This window comes from Pongo abelii, chromosome 2, assembly GCF_028885655.2.
Source record: "Pongo abelii isolate AG06213 chromosome 2, NHGRI_mPonAbe1-v2.0_pri, whole genome shotgun sequence".
In the NCBI taxonomy this organism is placed as follows: domain Eukaryota; kingdom Metazoa; phylum Chordata; class Mammalia; order Primates; family Hominidae; genus Pongo; species Pongo abelii.
This window is the reverse complement of record NC_085928.1, coordinates 207345675-207359267: the sequence shown is the minus strand read 5'-3', so window position 1 is coordinate 207359267 and position 13593 is coordinate 207345675. Positions and strand designations below refer to the sequence as shown.

Genomic DNA, 13593 nt, shown 5'->3' with positions numbered 1-13593 from the left:
TGGCTCATGCCTGTACTCCCAGCACTTCGGGAGGCCGAGGCGGGCGGATCATTTGAGGTCAGGAGTTCGAGACCAGCCTGGCCAACATGGTGAAACCTTGTCTCTACTAAAAATACAAAAATTAGCCAGACATGGTGGCGGGCGCCTGTAATCTCAGCTACTCGGGAGGCTGAGGCAGGAGAATCACTTGAACCCAAGAGACGGAGATTGCAGTAAGCGGAGATCATGCCACTGTACTCTGGCCTGGGTGACAGGAAGACTCCGCCTCATAAAAAAATAAAAATAAAAAGGTAATTTAAAGACATGTTGTTTATACCAAAACAATACCTCAAAGACTTGAAAGAGGATGCTTTTGGTGAATGGGAAACAGCAGAAAAGGGCAAGATTCTGAGAACTAAGTCAGGAAAAAAGGCTAGAGGTTTCTACCTTCAGCATATAGATTTCCACTATAAGGCACAGTACCTTATCCTTAACTATGCATGGTATCCCTCAGTCCAGATAATAATCGTTTTCTACTCCAGATAGTAAGTCTCTGGTTACCCTATTTATGTCTACGGGGAGAAGAAAGGGAGGTCAGGAATGGAAATACTTTTCTGAAACAGACTTTCAAACAACTCCTCATATTTTCTGTCCCACCTCCACCTCCACAGTACACGACACAGCTAATCTTGAGACTTTTAAAGGGTTTGGTAACATAACATGACTATTTGAAGGCTCTCTCCATTGTTGGTTTAGGATACAGCTTTCTCAAGTTGGCGAATTAGGTGCCATTAGTCTTTTCTGCTTTCCAGCTTTCACGATATTGTTGTTATTCTCATTGTTCCTGTTCTTTGTTATCTAGAGGGTTTTAGGTCCTCTATTGTTTTAATGAAATTTTCAGGCTGGCATGAAATTAAATGTATGTATTCAATCCACCACCTTTACCATGATACACTGCTGAATGGAAAAAATCAAGCTGCTGACCAATATGTACCAGCACACTTTTGTTAAAAGGAAAAATATATGCATATGCTTGAATGTCTGGAGAAAAATATCTAAAAGCATATACACCAAACTATCAAAAGTTTAGGATCACAGTTCCCAAACTGTGCCCAAGGTAACCTGGGATTCTGTAGAGAACTCACAAGAGCACCACAGGAAATTCTAAATTACAGGGAAAAAGTAATCTTCTATACTTGTCAAACAACCTATCAACTACTAGTTCAAGACAGTTCAGGTTCAAAATAGATCACACTATGTTCCTTTTGATGATATCATAATCTTTGCAAAGCTGAGTATCTGTTGGTTGCTGTGATTTTAAAAAAAATACTGTGCAAAAATCAATTTAGAGCAAAAAATGAGTGGAGAAAACAAAGATGTAAACAAATGTTATTTATTTTTTAAAATAGCGAGATAGTGGCCGGGCATGGTGGCGCATACCTGTAAGCACAGCACTTTAGAAGGTCGAGCAGGGCAGATCACCTGAGGTCAGGAGTTCCAGACCAGCCTGGCCAACATGGTGAAACCCTGTCTCTTACTAAAAATACAAAAATTAGCCATGTGTGGTGGTGGGCACCAGTAATGGCCAGCTTCTCAGGAGCGTGAGGCAGGATAATCGCTTCAACCAGGGAGGTGGAGGCTGCAGTGAGCCAATATCACGCCACTGCACTCCAGCCTGGGTGACACAGTGAGACTCCATCTCTAAATCAATATCTAAAATTAAAAATTAAAAAAATAAAATAAGGTAGCGAGATGGGGTCTCACTATGTTGCCCAGACTGGTCTTGAACTCCTGGCCTCAAACGATCTTCCCACCTCAACCTCCCAAAGTGCTGGGATTACAGGCATGAGCCTCCATGCCCAGCCAAAAGCAAATTTTTTTTAATTAAAAAAAGTAAAAAGCAATGTGGGTGGCAGTGTCCAATATGATTCCACGGTTTGGGTTTTTTAGTGCCCAACAAGTATATACGGTAAATAACTGCAGTTATTTAAGAATGAAATTAAAATGTAATTTTGTCTTTCTCTTATTTCTTTGAGAGTGTCTCACTCTGTCACCCAGGCTGGAGTGCACTGGTGCCATCAGAGCTTGCCCCAACTTTCCAGGCTCCAGCAATCCTCCCTCAGCCTCCTGAGTAGCTGGGACTACAGCAGACACACACCACCATGCCTGGCAATTTTTTTTTTTTTTTTTTTTTGTAGAAATAAGGTCTATGTTGCCCAGACTGGTCTTAAACTCCTGGACTCAAGTGATCCACCCACCAAAAGAGCTGAGATTACAGACATGAGCCATCACATCTATCCGATTTTCTCTTTCAATTTGTGTATTTCTTAGATGTCAATTAGGTTGCAAGAACATAAATACTTTTTTCTTTTCTTTTTTTTTTTGAGACAGAATCTCACTCTGTCGCCCAGGCTGGAGTGCAGTGGCGCAATCTCGGCTCACTGCAAGCTCCACCTCCCGGGTTCACGCCATTCTCCTGCCTCAGCCTAGCTGGGACTATAGACGCCCGCCACCAGGCCCGGCTAATTTTTTTTGTATTTTTAGTAGAGATGGGGTTTCACTGTGTTAGCAAGGATGGTCTCAATCTCCTGACCTCGTGATCCACCTGCTGGAATTACAGGCATGAGCCACAGCGCCCGGCCCATAAATACTTCTTAAGCTGTTTGAACCTAATTATTTAATAAATCAAACTGTTAAGCTTAGGGACATGTAAAAAATACATTAAGGAGGGTGTAAACAGAGAAAGTTTAGGAACCTCTAGTTCAGAATATTGTGTTTTACTTTATCAGTGGAAAAATCACTTCTGTATAAACAAACTTCTTAATATGAAACAAACAGTGTAATTCAAATAAACTCTTACTATGGTACACTGCCAATATCGGCCAGGCATGGTGGCTTATGCCTGTAATCCCAGCACTTTGGGAGGCAGAGGTGGAGTATCGCTTGAGCCCGGGATTTCAAGATCACCTGCCTGGGCAACACACGGAGATCCTGTCTCCAAAAAAAATAGCCAAAAGTGGTGGTACATGCCTGTGTTCCCATCTACTCAGGAAGGTGAGGTGGAAGGATCGCTTGGGCATGGGACATCAAAGTTTCACTGAGCTATGATCACACCACTGCACTCTACTTTGGGTGACAGAGCAAGACCCTGTCTCAAAAAAATAAAAAATAAAAATAAAAAGGTCAAGTTCAGGGTACAATGGAAATATCTGGCAAAAGGGTCAGGAAACACCTCTCTGAAGAAATTATTTTTTCTCTGAAGAAATTAGTTTTCAGCTGAGACAAATGATGAGCAAGACTTACTAGGAAAGAGAGGGAATTCAGTATTTCAAGGAACGGAAAGAACTTCAGTAACGCTTAGAGGCACCGAAGGGGTAGGTAAGGAACAGAAGAGCTAAATTCATGATGCTGATACTTAACATAAGGTTGGTGTGAAGCCACTGAAAGACAAAGATCTGATTCATACTCTTGAAAAAAATCATTCTACCTGCAATGTGCAGAATGGCTGGGAGAAGGCCACAGCAGAAGAAACCCATTAGGAATTTGTTACAGGTAAATCAATGCAGACACAGTGGGAAAGCTTCTTGGATTAAGAGAAAAACTGGGAGGATATAGCAAAGTGAATCAATCTTCAGGACACAGAAATGACAGGACTTGTCATTTGTCAAAAGCCTATCTGTTGTTGGGGGTAAAAGTTCCAGTATCAGCTACTAGGTAGATAGTGCTATCACTGATAGGAAACACAGATGGAGATCGATTAGGGGAAGGTTATACTGAACTATGCCTTTAGTCTTTCACATGTTCAATTTGAGATGACCATTAGAAATCCAAGTGGATATATACAGTTGGATACACAGTTCAAGAATTCTGAAAAGAGGACATCATGTGAATTCCAGTTTTCAGCTTAGAGTAACCAAAGCTATAGAAAATGATAAGATCACCTAGAAAGAATTTGCAAAAGGTAGAAGAGAATGAGAGAATGTACCCTAGGGCAATATCCCAAGGACCTCTAGGAATTTTTTTTTTTCCCCACTCTTGTTGCCCAGGCTAGAGAGTTTTGCTCTTGTTGCCCAGGCTGGAGTACAATGGCACGATCTCAGCTCACTGCAACCTCCGCCTCCCAGGTTCAAGCAATTCTCCTGCCTCAGGCTCCCAAGTAGCTGGGATTACAGGCATGTGCCACCACGCCCAGCCAATTTTGTATTTTTAGTAGAGATGGGGTCTCTCCATGTTGGTCAGGCTGGTCTCGACCTCCTGACCTCAGGTGATCCACCCAACTCAGCTTCCCAAAGTGCTGGGATTACAGGCGTGCCCAGCTGGAACTCCAGGATTTAAGAGTGAGATAAAGAAAGAAGACTAAGCAAAGGAAAGTGAAAAAAAATGACCAGGGAGATAAGGTCAAAAATCAGATAAAGGTGGTATCAGCAAAGCTAGAACAGGTTTCTAAAAAGAGGGAAATGGTCAGTCAAAGGTTGTTGAGAAGTCAAGCAAGATAAGGATTAAAAGTGTTCACTGAATTCTCTTGACATTTGCAGGAGAATTTTTAGTACAATGGAAAGGACAAAAACCAAAGTGGAATAAAAAAGGCGATATATAAAAATTGTTCAAGAAGCCTGAGTAAAGCTGAAACATTTTTTTAGTGGAGATTCTTATACATGTTTAAATTCTGATGAAGTACTTTACTTGTGGATAAAGACTGCAGATTAAGCAGACACATTTTACCATCATTCCCTCCTAAAACTTCATTAAGAATTAAAAAATTGTCCTTTATCTTTTTTTTTTTTTTTAAAAAAAGGTCTCATTCTGTCAGCCATGGCTCACTGCAGCCCCAAACTCCCAGGCTCAATCAAGTAATCCTTCTGACTTAGCCTTCTGAGTACCTAAGATTACAGGTGTGAGCCAATAAATTAATTTTTTAAAAGAAAAAACCAGCCAGGCACCATGGTGCATGTCTGTAATCCCAGCTACTCAACAGGCTGAGGCACAAGGATCCTTTGAGGCCAAGAGTTTGAGACCAACCTGGGCAACACAGCAAGACCCATCCCTAAATAACTAATTAAAATTTATGGTTTTTGTTTTTCGTTTTTTTTTTTTTTTTTGAGACAGAGTCTCACTATGTCACCCAGGCTATAGTGCAGTGGTGCATCTCAGCTTACTGCAACCTCCGCCTCCCAGGTTCAAGGATTCTCCAGCCTCAGCCTCCCGAGTAGCTGGCACTTCAGGCGCCAGCCACCACGCCCGGCTAATTTTTTGTATTTTTAGTAGAGATGGGGTTTCACCGTGTTAGCCAGGATGGTCTTGATCTCCTGACCTCGTGATCCACCCACTTCGGCCTCCCAAAGTGCTGGGATTACAGGTGTGAGCCACCACGCCCAGCCACCAAGAATTTTTTAACTTAATTTTTTAAAGATATAATTTACCTACAGTGAAACACATAAACCTGAAGGGCTTTTGTTTTTTAAAGCATATGTACACAAAATGGAAGACCGAACAACAGCAAAAACATTTTGAAAGTTGGAATGTGGACTGACTTAAAGATCTAAAGAAGTTAAGTCTCAGCTGGCGCCGGGTGCGGTGGCTCACGCCTGTAATCCCAGCACTTTGGGAGGCCGAGGCAGGAGGATCACCTCAGGTCACGAGTTCAAGACCAGCCTGACCAACACGGAGAAACTCCATCTCTACTAAAAATACAAAAATTAGCCAGGCATGATGGCACACGCCTGTAATCCTAGTTACTCAGGAGGCTGAGGCAGGAGAATCGCTTGAACCCAGGAGATGGAGGTTGTGGTGAGCCAAGATTGTGCCACTGTACTCCAGTCTGGGCAACAAGAGCAAAACTCCATCTCGAGAAAATAAATAAATAAATAAAATCTCGGTCAGATGTGGTGGCTCACGCCTGTAACCTCAGCACTTTGGGAGGCTGAGGCGGGCGGATCACCTGAGGTCAGATGTTTGAGACCAGCCTGGCCAACATGGCCAACCCCGTCTCTACTAAAATACAAACATTAGCCGGGCATGGTGGTGTGCACCTGTAATCTCAGCTACTTGGGAGGCTGAGGCAGGAGAATTGCTTGAACCTGGGAGGTGGAGGTTGCAGTGAGCCAAGTTCATGCCACTGCACTCCAGCCTGGGAAACAGAGCGAGACTCCGTCTCCAAAAAAAAAAACAAACAAAAAAAAATCTCAAGCTTGCAGGGAGGAAAGCAATCTAAAGAACAATACCTCAAAACAGGTCAGGAATTGTTCTACAGAGGGATGTGAACATGAATATGATGCTAAAAATAAAAGAATTGGTCAAATGATTTAAATATCCTCCCACATGCCACAAAACCAGCCAACTGTCCCCTACCCATCCTTGCAGAAACCTGGAGTCTTCTTCTCTAGACTAGAACAGCACAGCCCAATAAAATTTCTGCAATGACAGAAATATTCTATATCTGCTGTGCCCAATATGGTAGCCTCTGGGCAAATGTGGCCATTGAGCACTTGAAACGTGTCTAGTGCAAGTAAGGAACTAAACCTTTAATTTTAATTATTTAGATTTAGGCTGCTACATGTGGCTAGTGGCTACCGCACTGGATAGTGCAGCTCCGCTATCCAATATGGTAGCCACTAACAACATGTAGCAGCTTAAAACAATCCTATGTAAAAACAAAGAATTCCTGGACTGGAAAGCTTTTCAACTGGTCCAGTTGAGAATGAGGTCATCTTACTGAAAATAGTTGGGTTACATGAACATGAATGAGTGTTCATATAATGAATGCTAAGACCTCTAGCCTTTCCCTAAGTTTAGCAGCCAGACTGCTGGAAGCCCAATTTGTACTCTCCAAGTAGGAGATCCCTTCTTCTTTAGGGAATCTGACCCTGGAGAGAAGACAAGATACTGCCATTGAAGGTTCTCGAATACAACGGTCCAGTAATTAAAAGCAAACTTCACATGCGTTTCCTTTACATTTCTGCCCCTGTATTCCCAGCCATGCTGCTGTATGTTCGTATTGACCAAATATCAACATTCCTTCAAAGATAAAACACACACACAAGGGAAATAGAAGGTTTACACTCTTATTAGATAGATACTCACTGACCCTAGGACAGCCCCAAGTCTAAACAGCTCCTTAAGGAGCCCAATATTTGGGTGAAAGTTCGCAGCGCAGCCACTGTACAGGTTAACTGAAGCTTCACTATGAAAAAGTTGTATCGGCCAAGCGTGGTGGCTCACGCCTGTAATCCCAGCACTTTGGGAGGCCAAGGCAGGCGGACTGCTTAAATCAATCTGCATTCCAACTTCCAAAATGTTTTGCTATTTTTCTGTCTTCCATTTTGTGTACATATGCTTTAAAAAACAAAAACCCTTAAGGTCTATGTATTTGACTGTTTTTTTTTTGTTTGTTTTTTGAGATGGAGTCTCGCTGTGTCACCCAGGCTGGAGTGCAGTGACCTGATCTCGGCTCACTGCAACCTCCACCTCCCAGGTTCAAGAGATCCTCCTGCCTCAGCCTCCTGAGTAGCTAGGAGTACGAGTGTGTGCCACCATGCCCAGCTAATTTTTGTATTTTTAGTAGAGATGGGGTTTCACTATGTTAGCCAGGCTGGTCTCAAACTACTGACCTCAGGTGATCTACCCGCCTCGGCCTCCCTAAGTGCTAGGATTACAGGAGTGAGCCACTGCGCCAGGCCGTAAATTATATCTTTAAAAAATTAAGTTAAAAAATTCTTGAAAATTTTAGTCTCAAGTAGTTTCAGTCAGAAGACTGCCTCAAGAGCCAGCAAGTGACTTCTAACCTTCAATTTTTGCTAGGTTGTTACAGCTCCCTAGAGCTGCTTTGTTTCAATGTTAAATCTACAGTATCAGTTTAGACTGAAACTGTAACCCTGGGTTCATACTAACCCTTCACATGTACCTCTACTTGTCTCCTGTCAGAATCTGAAATTCAACATCAATTAAAACTTCAGAATTAAGGTATTCCAGACACAAAAATAAAATTTTAGAGATTCAGCTATTTGGTTTCTCAGATACATACCAGGTCTCTCTAGACTCTGAATGTATTAGACAACCTATGTGTTAACATGACTTGTTTTTTGTTTTTTGTTTTTTTTTTCTGAGACAGAGTCTCACCCTGTTGCCAAGGCTGGAATGCAATGGTGCAACCTCGGCCTCATGGGTTCAAACCATTCTCCTGCCTCAGCCTCCCGAGTAGCTGGGATTATAGGCGCCCGCCACCATGCCCAGCTAATTTTTTTGTATTTTCAGTAGAGATGGAGTTCCACTATGTTGGCCAGGCTTTTCTCGAACTCCTGACTCGTGATCTACCCGCCTCGGCCTCCCAAAGTGCTGGGATTACAGGTATGAGCCACCGCGCCAAGCTAACCTGACTTTTTAAATCATTGACTTTAGGATGTCCTTTGTCATCTGGTTGTAGAAAATCAACATGCTGCTGACCGGATACAGTGGCTCACACCTGTAATCCCCGCGCTTTGGGAGGCCGAGACAGATAGATCACTTGAGGTCAGGAGTTCAAGACCAGCCTGGCCAACATGGTGAAACCCCATCTCTACTAAAAATACAAAAATTAGCCGGGCGTGGTGGTGGGCGCTTGTAATCCCAGCTACTTGGGAGGCTGAGACAGGAGAATCACTTGAACCTGGGAGGCAGAAGTTGCAGTGAGCAGAGATCAAGCCGTTGCCCTCCAGCCTGCACAACAAGAGTGAAACTCTGTCTCAAAAAAAAAAAAAAGAAAGAAAGAAAATCAACATGCTATAAACATGATCATTTTAGAGAAAAAAATAATTTAGTATATTTGGAGAATCTGTGATGTAGGGTCCATTTCCAGCTCTACTAATAATAGAGCAGGAATTGCTAAAGCAATGAGAAGGCCACCAAAGAATAATTGGAGAATGAATATATTTCCCTAAAAGAGAATGTTCAACGCAGCCTGATGGCCTATTTACCTTAATTTTGAAAATATTACCCACACCCAAAAAAAAAGTCACAAGGGTTTCACCATAATAAGTAAGAAAAATACATGTAAAGCACTGTGACCACCTTATCAGCTGACCCTTTCTGAGCGTCTAACAAATTCTTTAAATCAGTGACAGAGTACAATCTAACCAAGAAAAGAAAAAAGAACTAAAAATTCGCAAAGACATGCTTAATATCGCGAATGCCAAGGTGATCTACTTCCATCAGAGTTTGGCAACTAGAGAAGCACAGAACCCCCTGTTCTCAAACTGAGCTCCATAGGAAGCTGGCTAATAACACAAAGTAAATGGCCATGCATGCCAGGATGGAAGAGGCAGAAAGGCAGGCCTGCGTATAGAGCACTGGGTTTATGACAAGCTAGAATAAAAGCAAAATATTGTTAAATTTCAATTTTTCTATGATTTTTGAAGGATTCACATAATCGCCTACCAAAAAAAAAAAAAAAAAAGGCTGATTTAGAAAGTAATATAGCCCAGGCGCAGTGACTCACGCCTGTAATCCCAGCACCTTTTTTTTTTTTTTTTTTTTTTTTTTTTAGACGGAGTTTTGCTCTTGTTGCCCAGGCTGGAGTGTAACGGCACGATCTCAGCTCACCACAACCTCGCCTCCCGGGTTCAAGCTATTCTCCTGCCTCAGCCTTCCGAGTAGCTGGGATTACAGGCATGCGCCACAACGCCTGGCTAATTTTGTATTTTTAGTAGAGATGGGGTTTTCACCATGTTGGTCAGGCTGATCTCGAACTCCCGACCTCAGGTGATCTGCCCGCCTCGGCCTCCCAAAGTGCTGGGATTACAGGCGTCAGCCACCGCACCCGGCCGATCCCAGCACTTTTGAAAGGCCGAAGCAGGTAGATCACTTGACGTCAGGAGGTCGAGACCAGCCTGGCCAACACGGTGAAACCCCGTGTCTACTAAAAATACAAAAATTAGCCGGGCGTGATGGCGCGCACCTGTAATCTCAGCTACTCTGGAGGCTGAGGCAGGAGAATCGCTTGAACCCGGGAGGAGGTTGCAGTGAGCTGAAAAAATCGCGCCACTGCACTCCAGCCTGGGTGTCAGAGTGAGACCCTGTTCCCCCCCACCAAAAAAATTGTGAGCCAAGGCGTAAATGAAGCCCCCCTCCCCACCACCCTCCTCTACATACCAAGCTTTTCTCCTAGAAAAGATGCACTGGGAAAAAGCTATCTTGAGTAAAAATCAAAACTGATATAAGCCATCACTCATATACCTCATATACCAATATGCCATCAATAAGCGTGAGACATGTGGATGGCTAGAAGAGAGTCTGGTTTCTTCCTGATGCTGCCCACCCAAAACAGAGACTGCAGTTAGGCTCTGACCACACAAGCGCCTGGCATCTCTGGGCACCCTTCTCCATACCAAGCTTAGTTATTCCGGGCAAAATGCAAAAAAAAAAAAAAAAAAAAAAAAAAACAGAATTAGGAACCTATCATGAAATGTCCTGGATATTCTTAAATTAAATTTAACCAGATTCTCAAAACATTTCATAACTAACGTCTGCTTTCTTCATTTAATTCTCCAAACATTATAATTTATATTGGTAGAAGAAAGTCCCACTTTACCTGCGGTGAAAAAGGTCGAAATGTCTAGCATGAGATGAAAAACACTATCAGACAGCAGGGTAGAATTTCACCTCGGCTATTCTCGCTCTAAGTCCAAAACTCCCACATCCTCTCCGCATCCCTCTACCCCGACAGAGTGGCCACAGGGCGTAGAGCGGAGGCTGATACCGCTCAGAGCAGACCGAAGGGAAAAGACGTCTCCCACCGCGCTCATGCCCAAACAGGCTCTCTGGAAAAGGGTCCCGGGGAGCGCGAGGAAAGAAACCAAGGCCGGAAGGAGGCAGAGCGGTCTAAGCAAATAAAAACCCCGGACTTCCAAGGCGGCCGGAGCTGGAGGCCTGTGACAGCGGCTCCTCCTCCCAGAGCTTTCCCGGCTTCAGGAGGAGCTGGGGGGCGCCAGCTTCCCGGTGCCTGCGACGCACAGCCCGGCTGGAGCGAGAGCGCAAGGCAGCGGCCCCTCGGGACGAGCTCGCGCGCCTCCCCCGGAAAGGGAGGCTGTGGTCGAGACGGACGGCGGCCTCCAGCTCGGGCGGGGGAGGGCGGTTCGAGGCCTCCGGACCAGGCGCTGAGGTGGCGCACCGGCGAGGGAATGGCCCCAGCCAGCCCCGCCAGGTGATCGCTGAGTCCGTCACTCGGCTGCCCGCGTCCCCGCTTACCTGCTACCCTCGTTCCTGGCAGCTGCCCCGCCGCCGGCCCCGACGCGGCAGCAGCCTGGACCGCGGACCCCGCCTTCGTCAGCTCCGAGAGAAGCCCCGCCAGCGACGAGGCGTCCGGCCTGCTCGCCGCGGCCACAGCCGCCGAGCTTCCTCTGAAGCGGCTGCCGCGACGCCGGCGCTGGCCTATCGCGTCACCTCCTCCGCGCCCTTCCGCCTGCGGGGCTGGGCCTGGCACCGCCCGCTTCCGGCGCTCCCGCCCCGCCTCCCGACCCGGAGCCGCGCCGCCCCCGCCCGTCACCGCGTTCTTAGCCCCGGCCTCCCTCAGAACGCGCTGGGATGGGAACCGCGTTCAGGAGCTGCTAAGCGCGTTTGAGACTTCAGCCCCTTCTCCAGCTTTTAACCTAAAAGGGCTAAATCAGACCGCAGCTAGTGTACACCCCTACCCTCCGCTGATCCCGTCACCCCTGCGCCGAAAGCAAAAGACCCATTCCAGCTCTGGACGTTGTGAGGCCTGGCCCAGGCGTCCGCTCTCTGATTTTACCATTGATCTTACCCCTGGTATTGTGAATGGCCTCTTTATCTGTGTCCTACCCGCCCCAACTGTGAATGCTTTCTAAAATTATAAGCCAATGTCCTGACAGGTAAAAACATAGTAATAGCAGATTTATGGCGGAAGATGAGTTCAGTTTTGAACATACTCGATCTGGAAGAATAAAGTGGAGGTGACTGCAATGGAATACCAACGGTGTGTTGCTGAGAGCCTGTGTAGGCAGTAAGGATATGCATTGATGGTGGAGAAGATAAAAACAATACCGAAGCCAACTGCAGGATGGTTTGCTTTTAATTATCATGTGTCAGAAAATTCTAAACAATGTTAATGATAAAGTACTCCTTTCCAAACAAAAGCTTTATTTACTCTTAGTTCTAAACAATGGCTACAATTACTGTTGATTTTTTTTTTCTTTTTTTTTTTTTTCCAAACGCGGTCTTGCTCTCTCGCCCAAGCTGGAGTGCCGTGGCACAACCTAGGCTCGCTGTAACCTCTGCCTCCTGGGATCAAGCGATCCTCCCCCCTCATCCTCCAGGGTACCTGGGACCACAGGCTCCTGCACCACGCCCGGCTAATTTTTTTATTACTATTATTATCATTATTTTTGTAGTGATGACATCTCCCTGTGTTGCCCAGGCTGGTCTTGAATCCTTGGGCTCAAGTGATTCTCCCACCTGGGCCTCCCACAGTGCTCGAATTACAGGCGTGAACCACCACACCAGGCCCTCTCACTTCTTTTTAATAGTTTCTCTGTCAGTGATTTTTTTTTTTTTTTTAGAGGAGTGTCGCTCTGTCGCCCAGGCTGGAGTGCAGTGGTGCCATCTCGGCTCACTGCAAGCTCTGCCTGCCGGGTTCACGCCGTTCTCCTGCTTCAGCCTCCCGAGTAGCTGGGACTACACGCCTGGCTAATTTTTTTCGTATTTTTTTAGTAGAGACAGGGTTTCACCATGTTAGCCAGGATGGTCTCGATCTCCTGACCTCGTGATCCGCCCGCCTCGGCCTCCCTAAGTGCTAGGATTACAGGCGTGAGCCACTGCGCCCGGCCTGTTAGTGATTTTTAGCCATTTATTTTGTGCCCTATCTTTGTTTTCTTTGTATTTATCTGTCTTGGATATCATTGAGTTTCTCTGATTTGTGGGTTGATGTCTTTCATCAGTTTTGAGAAATTCTCAATCATTATCTCTTCAGATATGGTTTTTGCTGCATTCTCTATGCCTGTTCTCCGAGACACCAATTACATATGTAAGATTATTATTATTATTATTGAGACAGAGTTTCACTCTTTTTGCTCAAGCTGGAGTGCAATGGTGCGATCTCGGCTCACTGCAACCTCTGCCTCCCGGGTTCAAGCGATTATCCTGCCTCAGCCTCCCGAGTAGCTAGAATTACAAGCGCCCACCACCACGCCCGGCTAATTTTTGTGTTTTTAGTAGAGACGGGGTTTTACCATGTTGGTCAGGCTGGTCTTGAACTCCTGACCTCAGGTGATCCACCCGCCTCAGCCTCCCAAAGTGCTGGGATTACAGGCATGAGCCACTGCACCCAGCCCATATGTAAGATTATTTGATCTTGTTCACCATGTCTTTTACACTTTGTGATGTCAATTTTTTTTTCGATTCTTCAGTTTGAAGGTTTTCTGTTTTTCAGGTTACTGAGTCTATCTTCTATAATCTCCAATCTGCTGTTAAATCTATACATTGCGTTCTTAATTTTAAATATTAGATTTTCAGATTTTGTTTTTTGTTGTTGTTGTTGTTGTTTGTTTGTTTTGGGGCCAAGCTTCGCCCTTGTTGCCCAGGCTGGAGTACAATGGCGCACTCTCGACTCACTGCAACCTCTGCCTCCCA

At 45.2% G+C, this 13593-nt stretch overlaps 1 protein-coding gene across 2 annotated transcripts in view; it reads right to left on the bottom strand.

The window, feature by feature from the left end:
• The window catches only part of SENP5 (SUMO specific peptidase 5), a 67029-nt gene extending 55603 nt beyond the window's left edge, over positions 1-11426 (bottom strand). The window contains exon 1 of one of the 2 annotated variants that reach the window (XM_002814465.4): positions 11197-11426. The gene's annotated coding sequence lies outside the window, so the exon portion shown is untranslated. The remainder of the gene's footprint in view (positions 1-11196) is intronic. The other variant, XM_054551035.2, reaches the window with a different exon arrangement.
• Between the last annotated feature and the right edge of the window lie 2167 nt (positions 11427-13593).